Genomic DNA, 24467 nt, shown 5'->3' on the forward strand with positions numbered 1-24467 from the left:
TTTGCGTCCTTTCTGAAGACACTAAAGACAGAATTTCCAACAGCAGATAGACACCACACAGATTGAACTATTTTAGAGAGAACTTGGACTAGAAAAGATGTGTGCCTTTGATACCAAAACGTGAGTTAAACGTATTTTAAAAACATTGCCATTATACAATAGTTACAATGCAATAAATCAGTTAAACTTATTTTCAGAGCGTTGCAAGTTGCAACCTTTTTATTCATTCTCCAGAGCATGTAGCATCTGTAGAAAATCAATTAATAAAAAGTGGCACATAAATATTTCCTGACAGTGAATTGATATTGTTATTTTAATAAAAACTTTGATGATACTGTGCAGAGTGGAATGGACATAGGGCAATGTATTGCTGCAATCTAAATGTAAGACTGCATCATTTTCAGGTGAACTATGTATACAATACAATAAAAGATTTCAATACAAATAGACATTTCCCATATCCAATAATCTCGTACAGGATTTAATTTAAACGGGCTCAGTGGTGGGGCGCCTCTCCTTATCACAAAGCTTCCTTAGATTTCTCTTCAGTCTTGGTGATTTCAGAGAACCTTATGCATCCATCCCTGTAGTCGTCCTAAGGAGTGTCCAGAGATGCCATCCAGGCAGGTGTTTCTATGGCCCTCCCTCCATTGGTTTTCAGTCAGTCACTCTTTGAGCCTATTATGCAGTACAAAGTCATGGAGACAACCATCGCCAATATCTAGGAAAACAGGAACAGTAAATAAATGCTGTGGTTATGCTAAACTTTTAAACAAAGCCCACTGTATGAAACTGAACACAACATCACATTATTTTTGTTGAATTTGCATCAAAGCATCTACATTTGTGCTATTTCAAAACAAAAGAGAATGTGACCTTGAAATAGACAGAGCGAGGGAAGGAGTCAACAGTACCTCAAGGGCAGCGATCCCCAATGCCACTGCCACAATGACAATAGTGTTTTTATCAATCAGTTGCATAAGCGTTGGGAAGCAGCCGATGATTGTCTGTGGGGACACACAAATGTAATACAGTTATTTAGACAGGTGAGGCCACTGGGTGTCCAACTGTAAAGTGTGTTACATTCTCAAACGGGCCTTCTATTGATGAGTTTGAGTATGGATGGAGTGTGATTAACTTGTTGAGGTGATGAGTTCAGAGCTCATACCAGGTTTGGACCCGCACTGACTACAGTGTTAACTCAAAATGATACAACGACTAGGTTCCAGTTTAACAAGGTTTACTTCACCGTATATCGTCACCATTACACTCAGGCCAGTTCCATCAACAGTTATACTACTGCGCAGGCGTACTAATAACAGTGATATCACCGTAATAACATAAATATAGGGATACTTAAAACATGAACTTAACATACAGCACTTGTATCATCACAAGAGCTGAAATCAGCTCTGTGGCAGCACTGTTGAGGATAGAGATGGGTGTATTTTTCAAATGGAGAGTCAGTGAAGTCTGTATAGTTGTAGAATCCACAGCACTTTAGCTAGAGTGGACACAGAGACAGATCTCATTAGAACAGTTCTGTTGAAAAACTAAATAAGATGTCTAATACACAAGCAAATATAAATGACGTAATGTTATTTGAGACATTATTTGCAGGCCTAACATCTTATTTTCAAGGTATGAAAACAGGCCGGCAGGATATTGTAAAGTACCGTATCCATAGTAGCATTCCAGAGAGCGGTGACGTCTGAATTTTCTCCATAGTCCTTCCTAATGTTCTGAACCACTTTGGTTCCCAGTTTCTCAATCAACTGACCTGCCTGAAAGACATAACACAAATCACACACTCTTAGAAAAAAGGGTTCCAAAAGGGTTCTTCGGCTGTCCCCATAGGATAACTCTTTTTGTTCCAGGTAGAACTCAAAAGGGTTCTATGTTGAACCCTCTGGGGAAAAGGTTTTCATGAAACCCAAAAGAGTTCTAACTCGAACCAAAAGGGGTTCTTCAAAGGGTTCTCCTACAGGGACAGCCAAAGAACCCTTTTAGATTCTAGATAGCACCTTCTTTTCTAAGAGTGTAGTCTTTTCATCAAATTCTCCACAGACAGTCTGTAACCCCCTTTAGCAATATGAGGAGAGCGAATGAACCTAATGTACGCTTACCAAGGGTTTAAACACCAGGATAACCACTGCTCCAGCCACCTCTGCAATGAACACCACCAACACAATCACAAAGAACTAGAAAAAGAGGAAAAGGAGACAATAAGAAAGAGAGATTGAGTGGTTGAACCGAGAAAACGGATTACAGTGCATTTACACACATTTCATTTATACTGAACAAAAATATAAAACACAACATGTAAAGTTTTGGTCCTGAAATAAAAAAGATCCCAGAAATGTTCCATATGTACAAAAGCTTATTTCTCTCAAATTTTGTGCAGAAATTTGTTTACATCCCTGTTAGTAAGCATTTCTCCTTTGCCAAGATAATCCATCCACCTGACAGGTGTGGCATATCAAGAATCTGATTAAACAGCATGACCATTACACAGGTGCACCTTGTGCTGTGGACAATAAAAAGCCACTAAAATGTGCAGTTGTCACACAACACAATGCCACAGATATCTCAAGTTGAGGGAACATGCAATTGGCATGTTGACTGCAGGAATGTCCACCAGAGCTGTTGCCAGAGAATGTAATGTTAATTTTTCTACCATAAGCCGCCTCCAACGTTGTTTTACAGGATTTGGGAGTAGGTCCAAACGGCCTCACAACCGCAGACCACGTATAACCACACCAGCCCAGGACCTCCACATCTGGCTTCTTCACCTGTGTGATTGTCTAAGACCAGCCACCCAGACAGCTGATGAAACTGTGGGTTTGCACAACCAAAGAATTTCTGCACAAACTGTCAGAAACTGTCACAGGGAAGCTCGTCTGCATGCTCGTCATCCTCACCAGGGTCTTGACCCGACTGCAGTTTGGCATCATAACCAACTTCAGTGGGCAAATGCTCCTCTTTAATGCCCACTGGCATGCTGGAGAAGTATGCTCTTCACGGTTGAATCCCGGTTTCAACTGTACCGGGCAGATGGCGTCATGTGGGCAAGCGGTTTGCTGATGTCAACGTTGTGAACAGAGTGCCCCATGGTGGCGGTGGGGTTATGGTATGGGCCGGCATAGCTACCGACAACAAACACAATTGCGTTTTATCGATGGAAATTTGAATGCACAGAGATACCGTGACGAGATCCTGAGGCCCATTGTTGTGCCATTCATCTGCCGCCATCACCTAATGTTTTAGCATGATAATGCACAGCCCCATGTCACAAGGATCTGTACAAAATTCCTGCAAGCTGAAAATGTCCCAGTTCTTCCATGGTCTGCATACTCACCAGACATGTCAACCATTAAGCACGTTTGGGATTCTCTGGATAGGCATGTACGACAGCTTGATCCAGTTCTCGCCACTATCCAGCAACTTTGCACAGCCATTTAAGAGGAGTGGGACATCATTCCACAGCCTGATCAACTCTATGCGAAGGAAGGGCCTCCCGAGTGGCGCAGCAGTTTAAGGCACTGCATCGCAGTGCTAGAGGCTTCACTACAGATCCGGGTTCGTGTCCCGGGCTGTGTTCGTATCCCGGGCTGTGTCGCAGCCAGCCGCGACTGGGAGACCCATGAAGCGGTGCACAATTGACCCAGCATCGCCCGGGTTAGGGGAGGGTTTGGCCGGCTAGGATGTCCTTGTCCCATCGTGCTCTAGCAACTCCTTGTGGTGGCCGGGTGCATGCACACTGACTTCAGTCGCCAGCTGTACGGTGTTTCCTCCGACACATTGGTGCGGCTGGCCTCAGGGTTAAGCGAGACGGGTCGTGTTTTGGAGGACACGTGGCTCTCGACCTTTGCCTATCCCGAATCCGTACACTAATTGCATATCACAGGAATTGGATTTGGATATCACAAAATTGGGGGAAAATGTTTTATATGCGAAGTAGTTGTCGCCCAGCATAAGGCAAATGGTGGACATACCAGATACTGACTGGTTTTCTGATCCACACCTTTTTTTTTAGGTATCCAACAGATGCATATCTGTATTCCCAGTCATGTGAAATCCATATATTAGGGCCTAACGAATTGATTTCAATTGACTGATTTCCTTATATGAAATTGTTGCATTTACCAGTGTAGCTACCTACTCTACTGTAGAAAGTTCTGAAAGGAGAAATGAGTAGCTTGATAATCAAGCTTGTTGACTGAGTCATTGTCAATCACATTGGTGATAACATAGCACATATAACAAATAGCTCATATTTTAGGTAACCTACCATGAGCAGCATACACCTGCTCTCCTTCATGGCGCCACAGCAGCCCAGGAAACCTACGATCAGCAGCACGGCCCCCACAGCAATCAACAGGTAGCCCACATTTAGGATCTGGTTCATCTCCGCCGGAGCGTCTTTTATACCCTTGAGGAACCCCAGGATCGAGCCGCTGTCAACCTTCACCCAGATCCCCACGCCCAGGATGGCAGCGCCCGCCAACTGGGGGAAGAGAGCATAGCATTGTTGGGTGGTTTCCATTAAGTCAAAGAAGACCACATCAACTGCTGCCCTTTGTGTCTTACCTAACATGCACATACAGTGCCTTCTGAAAGTACTCATGCCCCTTGACTTATTCCACATTTGGTTTTGTTACAGCCGGAATTCTAAATGGATTAAATTGATTTTTTCCCCTCACCCATCTGTAACGGTTTTCTGTATGAGAAGGAGAGTCGGACCAAAATGCAGCGTGTCGATTGCGATCCATGTTTTAATAAACAAACGTAAAACACGAATCAATACAAACACTACAAAATAAAGAACGTAATGAACGTAACGAAAACCTAAAACAGCCTATCTGGTGAAAACACATAGACAGGAACAATCACCCACAAACCCACAGTGAAACCCAGGCTACCTAAATATGGTTCCCAATCAGAGACAATGACAAACACCTGCCTCTGATTGAGAACCATATCAGGCCGAACATAGAACTGGACAAACTAGACATGTAACATAGAATGCCCACTCAGATCACACCCTGACCAACCAAAACATAGAAATATACAAAGTAAACTATGGTCAGGGTGTGACAGTACCCCCCCCCCCAAGGTGCGGACTCCGGCCGCAAAACCTGAACCTATAGGGGAGGGTCTGGGTGGGCATCTGTCCGCGGTGGCGGCTCTGGCGCTGGACGTGGACCCCACTCCATAATAGTCTTAGTCCACCTCCTTAGCGTCCCTAGATAGGTTACCCTCCTAAATGACAGCTCAGGACAGAGGGGCAGCTCGGAACAGAAGGACAGCTCGGGACAGAGGTAGCTCGGGACTGATGGGTAGCTCAGCACTGAGAGGAAGCTCAGCACTGAGAGGAAGCTCAGCACTGAGAGGAAGCTCAGGCAGGTAGTTGAATCCGGCAGATCCTGGCTGGCTGGCGGTTCTGGCAGATCCTGGCTGGCTGGCGGTTCTGGCAGATCCTGGCTGACTGGCAGATCTGGCAGATCCTGGCTGACTGGCAGATCTGGCAGATCCTGGCTGACTGGCAGATCTGGCAGAGTCTGGCTGACTGGCAGATCTGGCAGAGTCTGGTCAACTGGCAGATCTGGAAGAGTCTGGTCGACTGGCAGATCTGGAAGAGTCTGGTCGACTGGCAGATCTGGAAGAGTCTGGTCGACTGGCAGATCTGGAAGAGTCTGGTCGACTGGCAGATCTGGAAGAGTCTGGTCGACTGGCAGATCTGGAAGAGTCTGGTCGACTGGCAGCTCTGGCTGCTCCATGCTGACTGGCTGCTCCATGCTGACTGGCAGCTCTGGCTGCTCCATGCTGACTGGCTGCTCCATGCTGACTGGCAGCTCTGGCTGCTCCATGCTGACTGGCTGCTCCATGCTGACTGGCAGCTCTGGCTGCTCCATGCTGACTGGCTGCTCTGGCTGCTCCATGCTGACTGGCTGCTCCATGCTGACTGGCTGCTCTGGCTGCTCCATGCTGCCTGGCTGCTCCATGCTGACTGGCGGCCCTGGCTGCTCCATGCTGACTGGCGGCCCTGGCTGCTCCATGCTGACTGGCGGCCCTGGCTGCTCCATGCTGACTGGCGGCTCTGGCTGCTCCATGCTAACTGGCAGCTCTGGCGGCTCCTTGCAGACTGGCAGCTCTGGCGGCTCCTTGCAGACTGGCAGCTCCTTGCAGACTGGCAGGTTTATGCAGACTGGCAGCTCCTTGCAGACTGGCAGCTCTATGCAGACTGGCAGCTCCATGCAGACTGGCAGGTTTATGCAGACTGGCAGCTCTATGCTGACTGGCAGCTCCATGCAGACTGGCAGCTCCATGCAGACTGGCAGCTCCATGCAGACTGGCAGCTCCATGCAGACTGGCAGCTCCATGCAGACTGGCAGCTCCATGCAGACTGGCAGCTCCTTGCAGACTGGCAGTTCTGAACAGGCGGGAGACTCCGGCAGCGCTGTAGAGGCGGAATGCTCTGACAGCGCTAAACAGGCGGGAGACTCCGACAGCGCTGGAGAGGAGGAGGGCTCCGACAGCGCTGGACAGGCGAGGCGCACTGTAGGCCTGATGCGTGGTGCTGGCACTGGTGGTACTGGGCCGAGGACACGCACAGGAAGCCTGGTGCGGGGAGCTGCTACCGGAGGGCTGGGGTGTGGAGGTGGCACAGGATGGGCTAGACCGTGAAGGCGTACTGGAGATCTTGAGAGCAGTGTTGGCACAGAACGTGCAAGGCTAGGGATGTGCACAGGAGGCCTGGTGCGTGAGGCTGCCACCGACTTCACCAGCCGACTAACACGCACCTCAGGACGAGTATGGAGCGCTAACCCAGGTGCCATCAAATCCCCGACACGTTCCGTCGGGTGAATTCCATGCAAAAAGCACCAACACAGCAACTCCCTCATTTCTCTCTCCTCCAATTTCCCCATTAACTCCTTCACAGTCTCTGTTTCGCTCACCTCCAACACCGGCTCTGGTTCTGGTCTCCTCCTTGGCTCCTCACGATAAACAGGGAGAGTTGGCTCAGGTCTGACTCCTGACTCTGCCACACTCTCCCTGAGCCCCCCCCCCAAGAAATTTTTGGGGCTGACTCTGGGGCCTCCGTCCGCGGCGCCTTGCTTGCTTCGCAAACTCCATTCTCCTATATCCTTCCGCGCACTGCTCCATCGAATCCCAGGCGGGCTCCGGCACTCTCCCTGGGTCGACCGCCCACCTGTCTATCTCCTCCCAAGAAGTATAGTCCATACTGTACTCCACTTTGGGCTGTTCCTGCCTGTTGACACGCTGCTTGGTCCTTTTGTGGTGGGTGATTCTGTAACGGTTTTCTGTATGAGAAGGAGAGTCGGACCAAAATGCAGCGTGTCGATTGCGATCCATGTTTTAATAAACAAACGTAAAACACGAATCAATACAAACACTACAAAATAAAGAACGTAATGAACGTAACGAAAACCTAAAACAGCCTATCTGGTGAAAACACATAGACAGGAACAATCACCCACAAACCCACAGTGAAACCCAGGCTACCTAAATATGGTTCCCAATCAGAGACAATGACAAACACCTGCCTCTGATTGAGAACCATATCAGGCCGAACATAGAACTGGACAAACTAGACATGTAACATAGAATGCCCACTCAGATCACACCCTGACCAACCAAAACATAGAAATATACAAAGTAAACTATGGTCAGGGTGTGACACCATCTACATACAGAAATCCCATTTACTGTACGTAAGTATTCACACACTTGAGTCAATGCTTTGGCTGGGCCACATTAGGACTTTCATATATTCTATTCTTCATATTCAACGCAGCGTTGCTTTGGGTGTATGCTTGGGGTCATGGTCCTGTTGGAACGTAAATCATCACCCCAGTCTAAGGTCGTTTGCACATCGGAAGCAGGTTCTCATTAAGGATTTGCCTGTATTAGGCTCCATTCATTGTTCCATCTATCCTTACCAGTCTCCCAGTCCCTGCCGCTGAAAAGCATCCTCATAGCATAATGCTTCCACCACCATGATTCACGGTAGAGATGGTGTTAGATGGGTGATGAGCTGTGCCTGGCTTTCTCCAGACATAGCGCTTTGCATTCAGGCCAAATAAATACATTATTGTCTCATCAGACCACAGAATCTTTTAATGATCTCAGAGTTTTTCACTCCAGGTGTGCTGTCATGTGCCTTTTTCTCAGGAGTGGCTTCTGTTCGGCCACTCTCCCATAAAGCCCAGATTGGTGAAGTGCTGTAGATACTTATCCCTCTGGCAGGTTGTCAGCCAAGGAACACTGTAGTTCTGTCAGAGTGGTCATTGGGTTCTTGGTGACCTCCCTGACCAAGGTCCTTGCCCGGTTGTTCATTTTGGTTGGACGGCCAGCTCTAGGCAGAGTCTGAGTAGTCCCATACTGTGCACTTGGAAACTTTCACCAGTCTTGAAATTGTTTTATACCCTTCCCCAGATAGATGCATCATCACAAGTCTATCTCGGAGAGTTCCTTGGACTTCATGGTAAGGTTTCTGCTCTGACATATACTGTTAACTGTGGGACCTTACATAGACAACTGTGTTTCTTCCTAGTCATGGCCAAAAGTTTTGAGAATGACACAAATATTAAGTTTCACAAAGTTTGCTGCTTCAGGGTCTTAAGATATTTTTTGTCAGATGTTACAATGGAATACTGAAGTATAATTACAAGCATTTCTTAAGTGTCAAAGTATTTTATTGACAATTACATGAAGTTAATGCAAAGAGTCAATATTTGCAGTGTTGACCCTTCTTTTTCAAGACCTCTGCAATCCGCCCTGGCATGCTGTCAATTAACTTCTGGGCCACATCCTGACTGATGGCAGCCCATTCTTGCATAATCAATGCTTGGAGTTTGTCAGAATTTGTGGGTTTTTGTTTGTCCACCCGCCTCTTGAGGATTGACCACAAGTTCTCAATGGGATTATGGTCTGGGGAGTTTCCTGGCCATGGACCCAAATATTGATGTTTTGTTCCCCGAGCCACTTAGTTATCACCTTTGCCTTATGTCAAGGTGCTTCATCATGCTGGAAAAGGCATTGTTCGTCACCAAACTGTTCCTGGATGGTTGGGAGAAGTTGCTCTCGGAGGATGTGTTGGTACCATTCTTTATTCATGGCTGTGTTCTTAGGCAAAATTGTGAGTGAGCCCACTCCCTTGGCTGAGAAGCAACGCCACACATGAATGTTCTCAGGATGCCTTACTGTTGGCATGACACAGGACTGATGGTAGCACTCACCTTGTCTTCTCCGGGCAAGCTTTTTTTCCGGATGCCCCAAACAATCGGAAAGGGGATTCATCAGAGAAAATGACTTTACCCCAGTTTTCAGCAGTCCAATCCCTGTACCTTTTGCAGAATATCAGTCCGTCCCTGATGTTTTTCCTGGAGAGAAGTGGCTTCTTTACTGCCCTTCTTGACACCAGGCCATCCTCCAAAAGTCTTCGCCTCACTGTGCGTTCAAATGCACTCACACCTGCCTGCTGCCATTCCTGAGCAAGCTCTGTACTGGTGGTGCCCCGATCCCGCAGCTGAATCAACTTTAGGAGATGGTCCTGGCGCTTGCTGGACTTTCTTGGGTGCCCTGAAGCCTTCTTTACAACAATGGAACCACTCTCCTTGAAGTTCTTGATGATCTGATAAATGGTTGATTTAGGTGCAATCTTACTGACAGCAATATCCTTGCCTGTGAAGCCCTTTTTGTGCAAAGCAATGATGACGGCACGTGTTTCCTTGCAGGTAACCATGATTGACAGAGGAAGAACAATGATTCCAAGCACCACCCTCCTTTTGAAGCTTCCAGTCTGTTATTCGAACTCAATCAGCATGACAGAGTGATCTCCAGCCTTGTCCTCATCAACACTCACACCTGTGTTAACGAGAGAATCACTGACATGATGTCACATTGTGTTAGCTAATCCAAGTTCATAATTTTAAAAGGCTAATTGATCATTAGAAAACCTTTTGGCAATTATGTTAGCACAGCTGAAAACTGTTGTTCTGATTAAAGGAGCAATACAACTGGCCTTCTTTAGACTATCCGGAGCATCAGCATATGTGGGTTCGAAAAAATGGCCAGAAACAAAGCACTTTCTTCTGTAAAGGGAGTAGTACATATCTTTGTACAAGTGTCTTGGCAATTTCTCGCACGGAATAGCCTTTATTTTTCAGAACAAGAATAAACGGACAACTTTCAGAAGAAAGTGCTTCGTTTCTGGCCATTTTGAGCCTGTAATCAAACCCACAAATGCTGATGCTCCAGATACTCAACTAGTCTAAAGAAAGCCAGTTGATTGCTTCTTTAAAGCAGAACAGTTTTCAGCTCTGCAAAAGGGTTTTCTAATGATCAATTCGCCTTTTAAAATTATAAACTTGGATTAGCTAACACAACATTCCATTGGAACACAGGAAGGATGGTTGCTGATAATGGGCCTCTGTACGCCTATATAGATATTCCATTAAAAATCTGCCGTTTCCAGCTACAATAGTCATTTACAACGTCTACACTGTATTTCTGATCAATTTGATGTTATTTTAAATGGACAAAGGTGTTTTTATGTCAATAACAAGTACATTTCTAAGTGATCCCAAACTTGTGAATGGTAGTGTACGTAAATTAGATATTTCTGTATTTCATTTTCACTAAATTGTCAAATTTCTAAAAGCATGTTTTCAGTTTGTTATTATGGGGTATTGTGTGTCGATGGGTGAGATTTTTTATTTGATTTAATCCATTTGGAATTCGGGCTGTAACAACAAAATGTGGAAAAAGTCAAGAGGTATGAATACGTTCTACAGTTCTCTTTTCATCATTTTTTTATGTCTACATAGGTATTTTCCAGTAAATTTAAATATTTATTTATTTATTTAATAGCTCCGTCACATTCTCTGACATTCATGCTGCATTTACCTTGCAGCACATCACACTATTCTACTCTGTGCCTAATCTTATTTATCTGGTCCAAAATTACATGTCTGTGTCATAAAAAGTAGTAAAACCACAACAAATGTCTGTCCTTTTGTTCCATGTTCTCAGAACTTTTTCACATTGCAAATTAGATTTGATTTTTCTGGGACACAGAATAAGGATAAGGAGTGGTAAGTGATAAGGATCGATAAGGAGTGTTCTGATTGCCTTCAGATTCATTATTGTGAAGCATAACTGAACTCTTTTGCAATAATCATCAATAATTTACTCAAAAAGATGAAAACATCTCCAACTTACAAAGATGATGCCATTAAAGACAAACATCATGACTTTGAGAAATCCGAAGCAACCCATTCTTGATGAATTATTCTGCCTGGAAGAAAAGAAGAGGAAAAGGGTGAGAAAGGGAACATTGTTATGAATAATCATCTATGGTAATGATTATAATGTTTAGTTATTCTATGAGACTTCTGAATCATTAAGATGAGATCAGAGGTCAAAAGTCTGAACTAAATCTACTGCCTATGTCTGTAGCCTACTGTCTAGAGGAGGAAGCATAATGACCAAAGGTTCTCTTTAATTCATTTGGGAAGTACTATCTTAACATAACGGCTAAATTATGGACTTCTTATGTTATTTATCAATGACATTTTGGAAATTGTATGTTGAGGGTTTTGGTCAATCTTATTTTGAAAACTTGCACCAGGAACCTTTCTACACCTCCTGAAAAAACCTTTGCGTCATATTGAATGATATTGGAAGGTGACAGTTATGGTTTTGTGGACACAATCAGTCACTAAAGAAGCAAATATATATTATGTCAAACAACAAAGACAAAGCATTTCTCTGCTACTTTAGCACAGATTTGTTCCGTGCCATTTGCATTGAGTTGTTATGTCTGGCTAATTAGGTGACAGATTATCAGTTCTACACAATCTCTGATGCTGTTTGCTGTCTCTTGACTTGTTAGCAGGAAACCAGCCCTTTGTCATCTACAGTAAGAGTGGGGGAAAACACCAGCCACTTAACTTATCCTCCCTATCACCATTTCGTCCTTGAACAGTCAAGAGCGCCCTTGCTATTTTTTATTTTACTAATGTTATATGACATTTACTGTACAGTCCACTTTCCCAACACCAACAAGAGTTAAGTGAGCCTTTGCTTTAGAATTAAGGAAAGTCCAAAGGCAACGACTAGGCAGCATGTCCCACTGTATTTTCATTTAAATGGGCCCCTAAACAAATTAATTGGCCCCTAAACAGAATATTTTTTTTACAAGAGGCAGGCCAGTCCCAAAGCCTAATTGTCAGAAAGAGTATACACAGTAATTCACTTGATGTCTGAAAACCCTCTTCCACCTGGGGCCACTAAATGTTCAATGCAAAAGACATCTAATTACAAGAAAACTATCAAAATGTTCAACATGGTCTGCTATTCAGATGAGAACAGTGTCCATCACCTGTCCAGGCTGTACAAGGAAATTGTAAGGAACTTTATCTTCCTCGCCCTCCGTGTCAATCAGGGGCTTATTAAAACACAGTAGCCCATTACACGCACGCACGCACGCACGCACGCAAGCACGCACACACACACACACACACAGCAGGTTAATGTCCTGTCCCGTTTTGCTAGTTAAACCATCTGTGGATCATCTCATACTGCTCTGTTTTATGACCCCATGTGGTGCCCTTTATCACTATGTGTGTTTAGGACTGTCTGTCCCTAGTGTGTCTGACTGCATATAACCCCATACGATGGGAACAGTGATTGAGTGACTAAACGACAGCTAGTTTGTACTGTACTCTTAATAACAGCAATAACAGATCAGTAGCACCAGTAGTGTGACAGTGAACTATGTCAAGGAGTTTCTGATTGACATGTATGTCATTTTCTTTCTGATGTTCTGATTAAAGTATCCATAATAGTGTGTTTATCTTATACGGTCCCAGATAGAGTACTTAGAAAGTGAAATGGCATCGGCATACAGTACAAGTACTGAGAGACGGATGCTAAACGTCAGGATGTTTATCACTGTGTCAATGTTTAGCCATGAGCATCAGGTTAGTCATATGAAGGGGCCATAGTAACATATCCTGAATTGGTTTTCCCTCTTTCATTCATGGAGATTTTCCTGCAAGTGGCCACTCATCTTCTGCCTTCACAAAGCCATAGGCAACAGCGGAGTCCATAGTTAGCCTAGTGATGTAAAACAACCAGTCACATGCAAATGACTAACAAAACATCCCAGCCAGGAGCCATCAACACACAGTACAAAGACACCAACAGAAATGTTGAGGACTGCCATTTTGAGCTAGACAGTGAATTACAACCTCATGGCACTGTATTGTAATGAGTCGACACATAATATTGGTCCTTTCAAGTTTTGAAAAATAAATTGACACTGTTATTTACCCTTATTTAAAGGCAAATGCAACACGAATGTGAGTATAATATACAGTAGCTATGGACCTTAAGACTTTACATGCTTTGAAAATGAAAATGCAATAAACACAAAGCAGCTAAATAACCCACAATCCCAATGTAAAGAACATCATTTAGACAAGAGTAACCTAAAAACGAAATCAATAGATACAATGATCAGGTGAATTTCAGGAAAGTATTCTTTAATCTGCTGAATAATATGACACAGTGAGTGGCATAGCTTTGTTGATTTCATGTTAGGAGTAATGTGGTATTCAGTCATGAAGAGCGGGATAATGAATTCATCCACAAGGAAGCCAGTGACCTGGTGACAAACATTTCCTGGAATGATGATCAAGATAGCAAACCCCTGTTGACGAACATGCCAATTAACGACTAGAGGAAAGAAAGGAAAGACATAATATTTATCAAAGCTTTATCTCAGTCAGCTGTCATCCCGTGTAACAGTTGACCTAATATGGTTCAATGACAATTCCTAACATGTAGTCTACTCCAAAATGGGAACGTTTGAAATGTATGAAGGATTACATTGTTGAAGGTGGGTTTCCTCATGAGCCCTAGGGTAGTGCTTTGAGTAATGGGGTTTTGGGATTAATGGTAATACATGAAAATATTCCATTCCACAAGGACAAATCTAAATAATTGTCAGAAAGAATATACACAGTAATTCACTCACAGAGACAACCCTTTGTCAGACTCTCTGTCTGAGCTGAGCGTGCTAAAACTCTAAACACTAGACAAATCTAAAAGGATGTCATGAGCAATGTTTCCATCCAATTGGCGACAGATTTTAATTCAAATATCCTAAAATGTGTTTAAAAACTATGCGCATTTACCCAGCAGAGATGTGAATCCATCAAATTGGCTTGCTGCAGATAAAAGGCTATGCATGCAACGTAGTGCACATAAACATATACGTTGCAGTTAAATCGGTTTCCATCCCATGTTCAACTCTACTGGTGGTTGTCTCACAAAAAAGTGCCTTGGGCTACATAAAGTACCACAACATGAAACAAGTGTTTCTAAAAAATCCCCTATGGGGAAAAATGAATGGTGGAAAAGTGATTGGAACCATTTTCCTGTTTGACCGCTAGCTTTTATGGGTATTATGACGCCTCCATTGTGGAGCTCTATAGTAAATGTGTCCACTCTGGTATTGGCACGTGCTAAAGCGTACGCATGAGATTATTATGGACAAAAGAGCGAGATTTAAAAAAATTTAAAAAATTAACCGCAGTAAAGCATCGATTATCATGTCACCATAATAAGACCCTCGATATTTGTTGGGAAGGCGCATCAAGCTCAACACCTTTCACTATCACCACCCTGTTAAATTCATAATTGATTTTAACTGTAACCTAATACAGTTCATGCTTTCCCGACAAATCGTAGTGGGGGACTACAAGTCATCGCGTGACTCCCACATTTCCTTCGATATGATGGTTATTATATCAATATTTGCGCATAAAAGCGTTTCCACCTACATTAATCGCATAATTTATTTTACCGACACAAAAAGGTCTCATCTTGTCTAGTGTATTTTGTTTTATCGACATTTTGAAAGTTTACCGAAAAATGTTATGTTGCCATTAGGCCTGTGAATTTTTTTTTATCCGACATCTACTTTACTCGCCTAAAACGGTTGGATGGAAACCTGGTTATAAGAGAGGAATAATTACAGTCTTGAGTCAAGGTCTCCGGAGAGGAACAAATAATACATTTTTGTCAGTGCACCTGACTACAGGAGAATATAAAACGCAACATCAAATTACTACTGTTATATAAATATTCATACACATAGCTCATATAAACAAAGACATTCCGTCGTAAGAACACATACACCCAGCCAGAAGACTGACCCCCTCTTCCTTATATAAACACACATCTCATCTCCCTCTAACTGGCCGGTCCCAAGAGCAAAGAACTTTTGCTGTGCACCAATGGGGCCCGCTCTGGCTAGAGCAAGGCCCGCCTCCAACCCTCCGACCAGTCAAGAAGACCGAAACGACAAGACTCCACCTACTTTATTCTATGTATAAAAATGTGTGTAACCATTGTATAGGCCTCTTTTTCACCTGGCTCCTTGCCGAGTTATGTGAACTAGGTCCGTGCACGTAAAACTGCGGGACAAGATATCTCTGACTCATTAAAACTGTCTTTTGTTACAACTGAAATCCACTCTGTCCAGCGTCCGTGATTTGGTCTCAACTCTCCAGTATTTGAACACTAACAGAATTGGTAGCAGAGGATGGTTGTTCTTGAATTCGATCTATTATAAGTTAGTGTGAGAGGACGAGACTGATCACGGCTAAAAAAATCAGACGGAAGAGTGACTTCCCCAGCCATTCATCTTGCCTCAGGAAATCTGATCGGAGCGCTCTATATAAAGGTGAGCAGAGCCCGTTATATCGAAATCTGCATATTGTATTATAGTCTAAACCAAATTTTGATCAGAAAGTACTGGGCGTGAGTATGAATCGGTGCCCAAATTTTTTACATAAGAACCTAAGACATTGATTAAAGATATCTTGTTTTGTAAAAAAAAAAATATATATATATATTCTTATTAATGGGCCTATACTCAGTTATTTTAATAGGAATGTGTGAATTGTGATTGACCAATGTGTTAAATTCCTCCAGGGACCCTATTTGTTCTGAAATCTGCATAGAAAACTGTCCTAATTATATATGTATTGGGTTGTGTATAGAGGTGACGTTAAATAGTGGCTGTGTTTTAACACGTAATGGACACAATTATGGATGTTGGAAATTCAATGAGAATTTCATACGAATGAATGAATTATAGATGAACCGAATCTGCAAGTTAGGTCTTGTGGAGGTGTGGTTATAGATGAACCGAATCTGCAAGTAAGGTCTTGTGGAGGTGTGGTTATAGATGAACCGAATCTGCAAGTAAGGTCTTGTGGAGGTGTGGTTATAGATGAACCGAATCTGCAAGTAAGGTCTTGTGGAGGTGTGGTTATAGTTTAATGATAGATGAACCGAATCTGCAAGTAAAAATTTCCTATTTTGATACGTTCTGTACTATCGAATAAGGTCTTGTGGAGGTGTGGTTATAGTTGAATGATAGATGAACCGGATCTGCAAGTAAAATCTCCTGTTGATACATATAACATCGAATAGGTCTTGTGGAGGTGTGGTTGGATTGAATGAATCTGCATGAAAAATGCCCTATTAAAAAAGCTGTGTATTATTTAATAGGTTTTGTAAGAGGTGTAGTCGAGTAGATACAGGATATGTAAGTTTGGCCTTCCACTAGACAGAGATCGGGAATGATGTGGCTATTGCACATCAAACAATAAACATAAGATGAACCAGAGTTGACATTCCATGATTTGGAGATGGGGGAAATTAAATTGAAAGAAACGTTTGTCGCGGAGTAGGTTGGGATACGTAACTGGGCTATTAGGCACACGTGCTGAAAGACAAAGCCACCTTAGTATCGAATGGCCGTGCAACTTTGACAGCAGCCGGGCTGGAATACTGATTTTCGTTTTTTTTTTTCATTCCTGTTGATATTGCCTAAAGTTTAAAATTATTCTGACAATTGCTATAGAATCGCTGGAATTTACTGATATAAGTTCATAAAGGAACTTACTGAATTGTTTCTAGAAAGTATTTAAATAAGCCGCCGAGCTTAGTACAGACTTTGTTTTACAGACGCTAAAAGCTACACACTGATTTTGGGGTTTTTCTATTCTATCCATATTTCCTAAATATATAGAATTATTCTGACAATTGCTATAGAATCGCTCGAATTTACTGATATAAGTTCATAAAGGAATTTACTGAATTGTTTACAGAAAGTATTTAAATAATTCACTGAACAACTTTTAGTTGTCTAGAAATTCTATCTATATTTCCTAAAGAGCTAGAATTACTCTGAAAATTGTTATAGAACCGCATATATTCACTGATATATTGTTCCAAAAGGAAATCGCAGAATCATTTATAGAAAATACCTAAACGAATCGCTGAACAAATTCAAATAAAATACCGGTGAAATACACACGTGGCGGGCGTCACATACTGATAACCCCCTTTGTCTCGACCAGGGACAGGCTAAGCATACAACGATAGAAATAAACACCACATAGTAAGAATTGAATATACCTAAATAACGCATTATACACATTATCAGACGAACTAGATAAAATGTCTGCAGCTACCACGCCCAAACTAAAATTCAATGATTATTTAGATCAGAGTATGATTGATAGAGCGGGAGGTAAAAAACAGTATGGGAAAGTGGAGAAAGTGTGGAAAGGATTACGGATAAGATGGACACAAGCAGGTTATTTTAGCGGAGGACCACCTACAGGGGGGAAACTCCAAGATATGCAGACAGAATTAGAGGACGCAGTAGAGCATGCAAAAGCGAGTGAGGCGGAGAGAAACAACATACACAGGTTCAAAAAAGTAGGTACAAGAGAGAGAGAGAGAGCAGAGGGGGAGCTCAAGATAGGTACATGGGCCATACAGGAGAGTAGGAGGGTGCTGCCCAAAAACACACCAGACATGATGGGCGTGGCTATTGTGGCGTCGGGGGATGTTAAAGCTCCGCCTGAGAACTTGCCCACGGCTCCCCCTGTGGCCGTTTCTCCCTCACTATATCCACAATTGACAATGGAGGCAGTTCAGCCCCAGCCATACTCAAAGGGACAAAATCACCGGAGCCCGTCACACAACCCATTCCTACCCAGGGCACCTCCCACAATACAGGCTCCAGTTCTGAGAATAGACCAAGGGGAGTTAAAAGGGGAAATTACCCTGGGGATAACGGCTGGCCATATGGTATGTGAACAGTTCGAAACTGGGATTCCAGGAGCAGGAGACCTCCCCCAGGAACGGAGGCCGCAATGCTCCTCTGTGAACTCTCTCACCTCTGAAACCAGAGGACACTTACAAACAAGATTAGATTCAAACCACTTCTATCAGACGGATAGGGAGGACTGTCATCAGAACATGGATATCGAAAACAAAGAAGAAATTGACATGGTGCTCACCCCAGCTCCGATGGGAGCTCCAAACGTGACTAAGATGCAGGAGCTGCTGAAATCATCAATAGCTCGAGCTAAGGAACTCAGGGAGCTAATAGCTAACCAAGATAACAACAGAGAGGGAGCCTACCGTGTGGAAGGCATAATGAGAGGAACAGTAACCAAAGTTACCGAATCAATGGGGTCCGAAACACTCCGTCGGTCCTCCAGAATTGCTGATAGAAGAGAGCGAGAGCAGGAGATGGCAGGACAGTACCCCCTGCGACCGACACCAGGTGATGCACACACTGTGGAGTACCAGCCCTGGAAAATGACTGATTTAACAACACTGATGGGACAGATGCCTAGCCTACATGGAGGAGCTTCAGCGTGGCTACTTCAACTGCAGACACTTACGTCAGGCCTGCAACTCTGCCTAGGAGACATGAAAGCACTTCTAGCAAGAGCCACCGACCACGGAACCATGGAGGCCCTCATGACAGCAGCTGACCTTGGATGGCGGGCCCCAACACTGCCCATAGACCACTTCCGTACCAGATTATGGGAAGTTCTACGGAGAGCATACCCTACAGAAAGAAACCATGCCACCTTATCCTCCTTTACAATCAACCCAGGTGAGCAACCTGCAGCATACCTGGACAGGGCTAAGACCACATGGAGATCGGTCCACGAAGAACCATTCGATCACACTGATACCACACTCAGCATGTGGAAGGAAATGGTGGTCAACGGGTGTCCCGGAGATGTTAAAACCAAACTCAGAGGAACGGTAGGGTTGTTTGCACTTCCTCTGACCCAATTCAACACTCATGTGCACCACCATGTGACCCAGCACAACAAGGAAAGAGGGGGTGCTGAGAGCCAGGTGCAGTCCCTCCAGGTACAACTCCTGAAACTCCAATTGAAGGAAGCACAACAAGGAGAAAAACCTAAGAAACAGATGGTGGCGGAAGAAACGAAGGAGCCGGGAACCAAAACAGACATCTCCCAAATCGTGGCACAGACTGTCTCTCAGATGATCCAACAGCAGGCAGCCCCACCACCCCAATACCCTCACCCACAGCAGTATATCCTGCAACAACAACACCCAGTATGGGCTCGACGGGGTCCCTACACTGGACAACACAGAGGGGGAAATTACCAGTGTTTTAACTGCGGAATTACCGGTCATTTTGCCAGAGATTGCATGAAACCACTCTCCCCGCAGCAACAGCAATGGAGAGCAAGAGGAAGTGGGGGAAACCCACCTCTGCAACATCAGCAACCAGGACCCACACCCATGCATCAGCAACAGCCAGCATACAACCACCCAGAATCTAGCCACATGCAGCAGGAGCAGCAAGATTACAACCAACCCTCCCACTTCAACACCTGATCACCCAGTAAGAATGATGAGGATGCCACTCCTGCCGATGACCACACTGTCTGAAGCCCAAGAAGTGTACTGGCTAAAATGCCTACCCACAGGGCCTGCCACCCCTCACATCCAGTTTAAGTTCAACCAACTGAAAGCTCAAATCTACACTCTGCACCCATATAAGACTCCCCAAGCTGAGATCCATTGCACACTCAATGCAACAGAAACTGATGACTGCCTCTACACTGCAGACTGGGACGAAGACATGATGCACCTGACCCCACCTATCAGGTGTTGTACCATTGGGTGTGGCCCAGAGGGGGTGGCAGCACCGGTCATCCTACGATCAAGGAACCTCCATGCACCCCTGGCCTGGACGGCTGAAGCATCAACAGCCATAGCATTCCTGAAAACAGATCTATCAGCGGCAGCAGCTCTGACTGCACCTGACTACAAGAACAAGTTCCATTTGGATGTTTCTGAAAGGGAAGGATTCACCTCATCCGTCCTATTCCAGAAACAAGAGGGGGAGAGAAGGGTCTTGATGTACTACTCTTCAAACTTGACCACATTGAGGTAGGACAGTCAACATGCTCCAGATACGTTGCTGCAGTAGCAAAAGCTATTGAAAAAACAGCTCACCTCGTGATGTCACCCTTCAATCAGCCATCATCCCTCAACCAGCATCGGCCAAATTAGCTGAAATCATCGGATTGACGCAGGTCCTCATCAGAGGAAAAGGAAAGACTGAATATCTATACAGACTCAGCCCATGCCCATGAAGCAGGCCACACTGATGGACCCAGAACTTTTATGAGAAACACATGGCCCCACACACGAAGGCAAACTAAAGACCCTCCAAAAAGGCCTCGCACATCTGGTGGCACCCTCACATAAAAAATATGACTGACTTATTTTATGACGATGATTTATTTTGTGACGAATGCAATGGTTGTGACAGACACAACCCAAAGAAACCATATCAAACACCAATGGGCTCATACGTAATACCTAATGCATGTTTTCAGGATATTAGTATAGACTACACCGACATGGGCCCCGAAAATTTATCTAAAGGCAAACTCTATCTCCTAGTCATAGTAGATAGGTTCTCCAAATGGGTAGAGGCAATAATAACAAAAGGGGAGGATGCTAGGTCAGTCTTTAAGTGGCTACAAACCAAACTAATACCCAGGTATGGCATCCCAAGACAAATCAAATTTGACAAATGGCTCACATTTAACAAACACCTGAGACAGGTGGAAGAAAGATTTGGCATAACCCACAGATTTGGATCTGTGTACAGGCCCCAATCCCAAAATCTGGTGGAACGTCAAACCAAAAGCTAAGATAGCTTTGGGATAATGACTGGTAGAGTCATGCATGGTCCACCAAGGGAGGGAGGTCATATGCCCGCCCTTGATGTACAACAAATTGTAATGTCTAATTATGTGAAAAAACTGACGGTTCTCTCTGCAGCACTCTCTACCCAGGTTCACAAGGTCCAGGAGGGGGAGCTGCCGGGGGACACGACACTACTGAAGGTAAAGGTTGGTGACGGGGTGAGGGTTACAGTCCACAAGAGAAAGTGGCTGGAACCCAGGTGGACTGGACCGTACGAAGTGAAGGAGGTTACTTCACACTCAGTCCAGGTCAAAGGTAAATCAGGCACACCTTGACACCGCCTTACACATTGCACCCCAGCCCCAATTCCTTCTAGAACACTGACTGAAGTCAGAGCTGATTTGAGCGGCCTAAATTCGATTCCAAATGAAGACACTCCTTCCTCAGGTGATGCGGCATCAAACTCCGCCTCCCCTGAGAAGGGAACCTCGCCCAGTTAGAGGGAAATTTCTCCCTCTCTGGGTGAGGCTGGGGATATCTGGTCCCTTATTTGTGATATTCATACTGATATTTGGAGTAACCCTAGGACTTTCACATGGTTAATTGAACAACTATTTCACCCTGCCACATCACATACACCAACCCCTACACATGTCCCTAACTCCTTTCCTGATATCACTCCCTCCAATCACTCCCGTCCCAAACGTAGCACTACACCTACAGACCCACCATGCAAATCAGACAAGGTTAGGAGCACCACCTTATGTATACCCACGATTGCAACCGCCACCTTTCTGCTATAGTTTTCACGTCTAATAGACGTGAAGAGGGGGATTTGTTATATAAATATTCATACACATAGCTCATATAAACAAAGACATTCCGTCGTAAGAATACATACACCCAGCCAGAAGACTGACCCCCTCTTCCTTATATAAACACACATCTCATCTCCCTCTAACTGGCCGGTCCCAAGAGCAAAGAACTTTTGCTGTGCACCAATGGGGCCCGCTCTGGCTAGAGCAAGGCCCGCCTCCAACCCTCCGACCAGTCAAGAAGACCGAAACGACAAGACTCCACCTACTTTATTCTATGTATAAAAATGTGTGTAACCATTGTATAGGCCTCTTTTTCACCTGGCTCCTTGCCGAGTTATGTGAACTAGGTCCGTGCACGTAAAACTGCGGGACAAGATATCTCTGACTCATTAAAACTGTCTTTTGTTACAACTGAAATCCACTCTGTCCAGCGTCCGTGATTTGGTCTCAACTCTCCAGTATTTGAACACTAACACTACTCTATGGAGCATTTTCAACAACCAGATGAGTCAACCCTTGTTATTCTCATTTACAATAGTATACCCTACAGTGGAGTGGTACAACAGGTTTCGATGAGACTGGGCCTTACCTTCACTGGGGTGATGGAGAGCGAATGTGGCTAATTTACCTGTGTCCTCGGAGAGTGACCTGTACTGCGTTTTTCTCTCTTCTACACACAAACTCTCTCGTTCTCTTCCCGTGCTTCTCGGTGGCTGCAGGTTGGTTATAAACAGTCAGGGAGGGGGTGTGCTGAGGCAAACAGGTGGGAGTGAGGCAGGTTTCAGAGGCAAGGAGCTCACTTCCCTGTGGAGTAGAAGGCCCACCTGAGGGAGTGTCACAGCAATGTTACAGCTACATAAACACAGGCGTAAGCACATTCTTCTATCACCATTTTTACCTGTGGCATCACTGTATATTAAAGTGGGCTTTTGGAGACGTGAATGTTATGGAAGCAGAGAAAGAATATATCTATGGATTTTTAAGAAAATGTTAGATTTAATTAACATACTTCAAGACCTGACTGTCAGTTCCATTGAAGTCATTGTTTTGCAGACAGAGGATAATTCATCAGTCGGAATGTTTCTCTTGCTTAGAAATTTGCTCAGACTTTGACCTAAATCTTCCCATGACAGCCTCTAATGAAAAGTAGACTTCCACAATCATGCAGGAATCTGAGTTGAGTTTTAAAAATACCCAAGAGTGACAGTGATGGAGGAATTTGGAGGAGGTAAATTGGAATAAACGTATAATAACAAGATTAACTTAGATTTTTCAATTCACCGCCTTCAATGATAATTCTACCAGTTGAAACAATGCCTGTTGAATTAAATCTAACATTTATTAGCAAGTGCATCGGTGATGTCGTACCCACAGCGTCTATTAAAACATTCCCAAACCAGAAACTGTGGATTGATGGCAGCATTCGTGCGAAACTGAAAGCTCGAACCACTGCTTTTAATCAGGGCAAGGTGACCGGAAACATGACCAAATACAAACAGTGTAGCTATTCCCTCCGCAAGGCAAACAAACAAGCTAAGCCTCAGTATATAGACAAAGTAGAGTCGCAATTCAACGGCTCAGACTCAAGAGGTATGTGGCAGGGTGTAACGCACTTCTATGAGTAGTGGGTGCGGAGTCAGGCGCAGGGAACAGAGGGTAAAGGACAATTGTTTTTAATTCCAGCGCAGGAAGACGGTCACGCCAAAACACCAGGCGCATAACAAAGACCGGCCAAAAAACAGGACCCAACCAGTCTGGAGAAAAACAAGAATATCGCACAAACACAAACAGAGGAAATAAACCCGCACAAAAGCAGGCGGGCGGTCTCCCGAGGAGGAGACGGGTGACGTGGAGGGCCGAATGTACCCCTGTCCCAGAGACATATGTCTCCATAGCCAACGTCTCCTCCTGTGACAATGTGTAAACGTGACTCCTGGGAAGTGCAGCATTTACCTGGAGGTTTATCGCGCAATCCTCCTGTCGATGAGGTGGTAATTTGGTCGCCAAAGGCGATAGCCAAATCGGCATACTCTCAGGGAATGCGCACAGTGGAAACCTGGTCTGGACTCTCCACCGACGTGGCACCGATGGAAACTCCTATACATCTACCTGAACACTCCTCTGACCACCCCTGGAGAGCCCCATGTTTCCATGAAATCCTGGGATTGTGACTAGCCAGCCAGGGAATCCCCAGCACCACTGGAAATGCAGGTGAATCGATAAGGAAGAGACTAAACTGCTCCTTATGATCCCCCTGCGTTAACATGTCCAGTGGAACCGTGGCCTCCCTGACCAGCCCTGACCCTAACGGTCGACTATCTAAGGAGTGCACGAGGAAGGGTGGATCTATCGGCACCATCGGATCCCCAGCTTACGGGCGAGTCTGCGATCCTTAAAGTTCCCAGCTGTGCCTGAATCGACTAGCGCCTTATGCTGGAGAGAGAGAGAAAAATAAATGAATACAAACATGTGACCAACAGGGAGCTCTGGGTGAGTTTGGTGCTGACTCACCTGGGGTGACCAAGAAGTGTTCTG

The 24467-nt window shown here is 44.6% G+C and overlaps 1 pseudogene; it reads right to left on the reverse strand.

The window, feature by feature from the left end:
* Nucleotides 1-294: 294 nt before the first annotated feature.
* On the reverse strand, nucleotides 295-22565 carry LOC139423979 (tetraspanin-1-like; annotated as a pseudogene).
* Nucleotides 22566-24467: the final 1902 nt, after the last annotated feature.

This window comes from Oncorhynchus clarkii, chromosome 13 (assembly GCF_045791955.1).
Source record: "Oncorhynchus clarkii lewisi isolate Uvic-CL-2024 chromosome 13, UVic_Ocla_1.0, whole genome shotgun sequence".
Lineage (NCBI taxonomy): Eukaryota > Metazoa > Chordata > Actinopteri > Salmoniformes > Salmonidae > Oncorhynchus > Oncorhynchus clarkii.